Below are 6,198 nucleotides of genomic sequence, written 5' to 3' on the forward strand. Positions count from 1 at the left end.
GTGTTCATTTGATATGGAAGACATTTTTATTATCATTGTAGGTCATAAAACAACTCTCAGTAAGAACATAATAATAAATTATTATTCAATTATAATCATCAATTATTTAAGGCTGAAGGGCATCGTGTTTCATCAATGTTTGGGCCTCATAGCTTGAGATTTAACAGCCAGCTTTCCCCAGCTCCTGCAGGCTCTCCTCTCTACTCTGCCAACTAGCCAACATGTTTCTGTGTGCAGTATTGTAAATAACTTTGCAAATATATTTAACAGCCCAGTTCCTGTAAGGGTGGATGGCATTTTTGTTTAATATCTTTTCTCCTGTTTCTGTTAAGTTAGGAGTTATGTCAGTAATTTGTTTTTTTGTTTCTTTATGTTTAAATTAGTAATTTTAGGTTGATTAGCTTTAGTTTTCTTTTGTTTGTTATTTTGCTGTTAACTCATCCTGAAACCACAACTATGAAATAAACATTTAAAGGGCTGCAAAATCCCTTGTTGTTGTCCCTTGTTCCTCTGCTTCTCCCAGTTTAAAGGCCCCTAATGATAGACCCACAGAGGTGTTCTTGCCTATTTTGCTTGATTAGACCTCTACTCAGGAGTGTGTGGGCCTGTATAGACTGTCCTTGATTGACATCTGCCCTAAAGAAGTAAAACGCATTTCCAATCCACTGATAGAAATATGAACGTATATTCAGACCATACAATATATATCTAAAAAAAAACACAGCAGTAGAGTGGACATAAGACTTACTAAGTTTCATTCAGCTTATTCTGCTCGTTTTATAATGTTTTTTTTTTTTAATTTTACAACAGTTGGACTGTAAAAATGCAGATAATGTCTACAGTTAATATCTGTATTTTTTTCTTTTTTTAATTCTCTGTAGAATAACTAAAAGGCTTTTTTTTTACCATTCTTTTACTTTTTTTTTTTTTTTTACATGAAATTTAAAGTTTTGCTGTAAAAAAACAGAAAGTTGCCTTAATTTTACATTCAGTAATAGGATGTGTATTTTTTGTATTTTTACATAGAACTCAATGTAATTTAACATTCAAGACCATTAAGTAATTGAATAATCCTGTTAAAAAAACTATAATATTACATTATATTAATTTACAGATTACAGCCTTATGGTGAATATTTTCAATAAAAATAATTTACTGTGTTTTTATGGCATTTACACTAAAAAACTAAAATAATACAGTAAATTTCTGTGACATAACTTTTTTTTTTACAGTGCAGCTTTACCTTTACATTTCCAAGAGCATCAATATTGCTGATAACAACAGAAACAGGGAAGAAACATAAAAGACATAAAAGTTGGTTAGATGAGGAGAGTGGATTTGAGAGTTGAGAGTTTGAGTTGAAGGAGAGCATGTAGAAAAGTATAACAATGTGTTTTCCCCTCAAACAAACAAATAATAAAAAAAACAGGTCATTTGAGGAGCAAATTTCCCAAAGTCCTGCCACATAAATAGGATTAGAGCGCCAGTACTTAATGTTCTGCATATTCAAACTAATCATTAGCTCATTGTGGACAGGATGTTTTTGTCTGCTCTCTCTCTATCAAGTATTTTAATTTCAGTCAAGTTCAACTTCGTACTTCTTTTCCTGTCTCTCTCTCTGTGGTGACGGTCAGCTGTGTATCAGAGGAGGTGCTGAGGTTCAGATAAACCCACCCAGCTGGTGTGTGCTGCAACACCAATGGAGCGCTTCCTAAAAATAAAGCAGGGAGGTCAGCCAGAGTGTGTGCACATTTGCATGTGTGTGTGTGTGTGTGTGTGTGTGTGCTCTTTTAAGGGAAGGTATTTTATCTTTCTTAATGATAGCAGAGGTGTGATACATGCACAGACACATTCACACAAACATGAATGTGAGGTCTGATAACTGAAGAGGAGATGATGACAAGAACTAGAGGTCTGCTCACACTCTTTCCTCGTGTCTCTACATAATGCAGCCTCTCTTTATTTCAAAACAGAACAAGAGATGATCCATTATTAGTCTGTTATAAACATGCTGTTTATAAACCTTTCTAACATCATTTATGCAGCACGAAAGCTGCAAATAATGAGTATATTTGTTCAAAGTCATGTCTTCAAATTTCTTAAAGGATAGGTAACAAAAAAGAGGGACTTTGGCACTAGAAAGACTGTAGCGTTGAAAGATATCTACTGGATTTGATTCATTTGGACGACTGAAGCTTCATATTAGCTTCAGATAAATTTTTAATACATTTTTGCACAGAGGGAAGACTGTGGATTTTGTCCCCCATCACTTACATTGTAAATGCATCATGAAGGGATCTTTTAATAGCTAGTAGGAACAGGAGGAATGATCACAGCAAGAAAAAACTATTTCAATGTTAATTTGGGCACCAGACTGTTGTTTTAAGACAAACATGGAAAATAGTGAACCCGCCCATTAAGATATTCATTTTACAAGAAAGGCAGGAAATCCTCAAATCCCAAAAGTTTAAACCAGGGAATGTTTGGATTTTTTTGGTAGATACATGACTTGAATGTATCATTTGTTGTAATTTAATTGCCTGTCAATTGTCTAATAATAAATAATAATAATTGACAATTGTTTCAGTGCTATACAGCACAAAGCGTCATGGTATGCTTCATAAACTACTTAAAAAATGCAAATGAAAGTATGAAATGAGTTTTAAAGCAGCGCTCCAAACTAGAGCTGCAACAAGGAGTCAATTAGTTTCAATTTTGATAATCAACAAGTTGTTTTGAGTCATTTTTAAAGAAAAAATGCTAAAATTCTCTCATTCCAGCTTCTTAAATGTGAATATTTTCTGGTTTCTTTAGTCTTCTCTGACAGTAAACTGAATATCTTCCGGTTGTGGACTGTTGGTTGGGAGAAAACAACTAATAGATGAATCAGGAAGATAATCCAAAGATGAATCGCTGAAGAAAATAATTGTTGGTTGCAGCCCTACAACAACGACACTCTTCCCTGAGGTTGAGTTTGTACTTACTGTAGCTTGTGAACTGTGACAGTTTAAAGATCGCCTCCAGACATGTTTTACAACATATACAAATATTTCTTTTCATGCCATATTCCAGGCTCATAATGGCACTGCTCATAAAAATCAATGTTATATAAAAGTACTTGTCGCAGTTTTACAAGATAAGAAGCAAAACAAAACTATGACAGACAGTATTTTTTTTTTGTTTGAGATGCTGAGATGTAAAAGCTTTGAAATCTCATCAACATCTGATGGTAAACATGATATATTTCTTATAATAGTTCAAATTAAAATGTAACTAAGATGTGATTCCCTTTGAATCGGGTGATTTGCATCCAACTCCAGATCGTTCATTGATTATGACGATCTGATGCTTTCAGTATATTTTCTTTTCTTCATAAGAATTGGAAAGACAATTTGATAAGAGGCTCAGAAATCAGAGTCACTATCAGAATCGAACAAAATTATACACAATTCTTTGTGAAATGTCACTGCTAAACTGTGCTGAACCAGTAGAAAACGGGCAAATTTCTCCGAGGTGTTTGTTTTAAATTACACACCATCAAATATCTTGTAAAATCTTGTTCAATGAAACGAGTGTCAACGAGTTCGTTGGATCAAATTCTCCCAAATTCAGGTCAGGATGGCAGAAACTTCCACAAAACGTTTCATTGAAGTGGTTGTGAGTTCGACCCATCACCTGAAGCTGTTTGGAACAGAAGATAAAGCCTTTTGTCGATCCTGTAGTGTTGTGCAGACTTTGTGAAAATCTCTGTTGAAAAGCTCAGCTTTGATGAAGATCATGTGTTGAAGAGGAAGGCTTTTTTTTTTTATAGCCAAAGATTAAAAACTGAAGTGAGCTTTCAAAGCATGTGAAGCTTTCCAGTGTTTTATTGCTCATGTTTGACCTCGAGGAGCGTTGCTACGATCACTGTATGACTAATTAAATAACTTTCATGAGATTGGAGGTCACAGTTCATTTGGACAGACGACTTCACAGTTCAAGCATAATGATCAGCATACAACAATAAACTAAACTGCTTCTGGTTGTGTGGTTTAGCTCCCTGTCTGGTTTTTTACTGTCACATGGTGAAACCGCTGTTTCAGATGAATCAAGGGGAACTGTACCCTTCACAACAACAACACACACACACACACACACACGCACACACTGATAAAAGCCCCGGAGGAAACCAGGGCGCATTTGACACTATCACAAGTTCTCTGGAAAAAAAAAACACATAGCCTCTAAAAACTTTCCATGCTGATTAAAGAAGCCTGGAGCTTTATTCTGTCATAATATTTGACCTCTGTGTCATCCCAGAGTCATGAACTGGCTGTGATCTGGCACGTCCACTTAAAGTGTGTGTCATACCAACTTTGGTGATATTGTTTCTTTATTTAAAGGCAAACAAAGGACTCTTAACTGAACTCAAATCTAAGTGACCTGAGTTGAACTGCACTTGGATTTCAATACGTTCATAATTGAATTGAACTGAGTCAGATTTGCATTGAACTGAAATGAGACTTACTGAATGCTAATATGCTGATATTTAGCAGGTATAATTGTGACCATGTTCACCTTCTTAGTTAAGGGTGTTAGCATATGCTAATTAGCACTAAACACAAAGTGCAGCTGAGGTTGATGGGAATGTCTTTAGGTCACTTCTGCAGGTATTTGTTCATAAACATAAAGTATCAGACAAATTCAAATTTTAACAAGTCTTCCATACTAAACAACCAAATATGTCATTTGACCACACAATCCAGAACAACACATAGGAGCGTTTTCTTATCTGGCGCCCATAGACTGTATAAATATAACGGACATAGCCACTGTGATGTCACCCGTTGGTTTGTAGACTCCCGTTATGAAGACTCGAGTTTGCATTTTGACCGTCGCCATCTTGTTTTTTTGGAGCCAGATAGTTTTTTGCTATCATCACTTCACCCTGAGCATGAATGTGTGAACCACATGAGGCATTTCAACCAAAACCACTAATGTGATGATGCCTGAGGAAAAGTCGAGGGAATTACCAAAGTCATGCAGTCAACGCATCAAACTAGGACGCAATCCCTCACCGGCTTCCCACCCATTAACACTGTCTGTAAAACATCATAAATTAAATACGTAAGTTATTATTTCAAGTTAATCCAACTTCAAATGTCTAGTTTTCATTTTCAGACCATTTCTAAACTGACTTCTGACTTGAATTCCTTCAACTTGAAATGAGTTTAATGAACGAACTGCTGAGACTTCACTAAACTTGTTAAATTAAGTTTTTAAAGAAACACAATCAGCATATTGGCAGATTTCCCAGCATGCATTGTTTAAGACTTCTCCAAACTCTCCAGAGTTAAGAAAACATACATCATGGAAACTTGCTGTGTGTCTTTAAGACATGTTAAAATAAGTCATGAATGTTTCTTTTTGTTACCGCTGTACATTTTTAACTTAATTAAGTCACTATCAGCAGCTTTGTGATTGTACAAAGTGGTTCTAGCAGCTCCAGAAATTACGGTTAATGTGACAAACTGAGAAAATGTAAATGTAAAGCAAATCTGACTGTGAGTTGTTGTCAATGTGACTGAACACTTGTTGATTCAACTTAATACCTCAAGTGTGATGAAGAGTGATGGAAGCTGATTTTTGGAATTAAGGAACAAGAATGAGAAAGCCACAAAAATGCCAAAAAAATGTTTGTCATGATTTACTGAGAGATACAGAAAATTTGCTCTTATCACCTCTTGAGATAAAAACTAGCTGACAGAAATACACAAGAATTTATTTTACTGACTTTTTGTAAATCTGTTTGAAATACAAGCTGAACTTAGATGAAAATTATGAACCACATTCAGGCACAGAGTGTCTTCAAGCCGCACAGTGTGGTTTGAAAGTGGGAACTGCGTTTATATTTTAAGTTTTCACACAGTCACAGCAATTAGCTCAGTGATTAGAGACCGAGGGAGACAAAGGGAGACGTATAGAGAAGAATAGAGTAACAAAGAGGAAGGCAGGACTGGAACCTGCAGCCATTGTGTCCTAATACAATATCTGACTTCCTTTAGATGCCAGACACCACAAACACACACAAGCACATACATGAGAGTTGAATAGCAGGCAGCGAGGCACCGGGCCGACTTCCTCTGGAGATGTAGACGATGGAGAGAGAGACACAGAGGGAGAGAGAGGGAGAGAGAGGGTGGGGGTGGGGGGGGTGGG

Source organism: Thunnus albacares, chromosome 14 (assembly GCF_914725855.1).
Source record: "Thunnus albacares chromosome 14, fThuAlb1.1, whole genome shotgun sequence".
Taxonomy (NCBI): Eukaryota; Metazoa; Chordata; class Actinopteri; order Scombriformes; family Scombridae; genus Thunnus; species Thunnus albacares.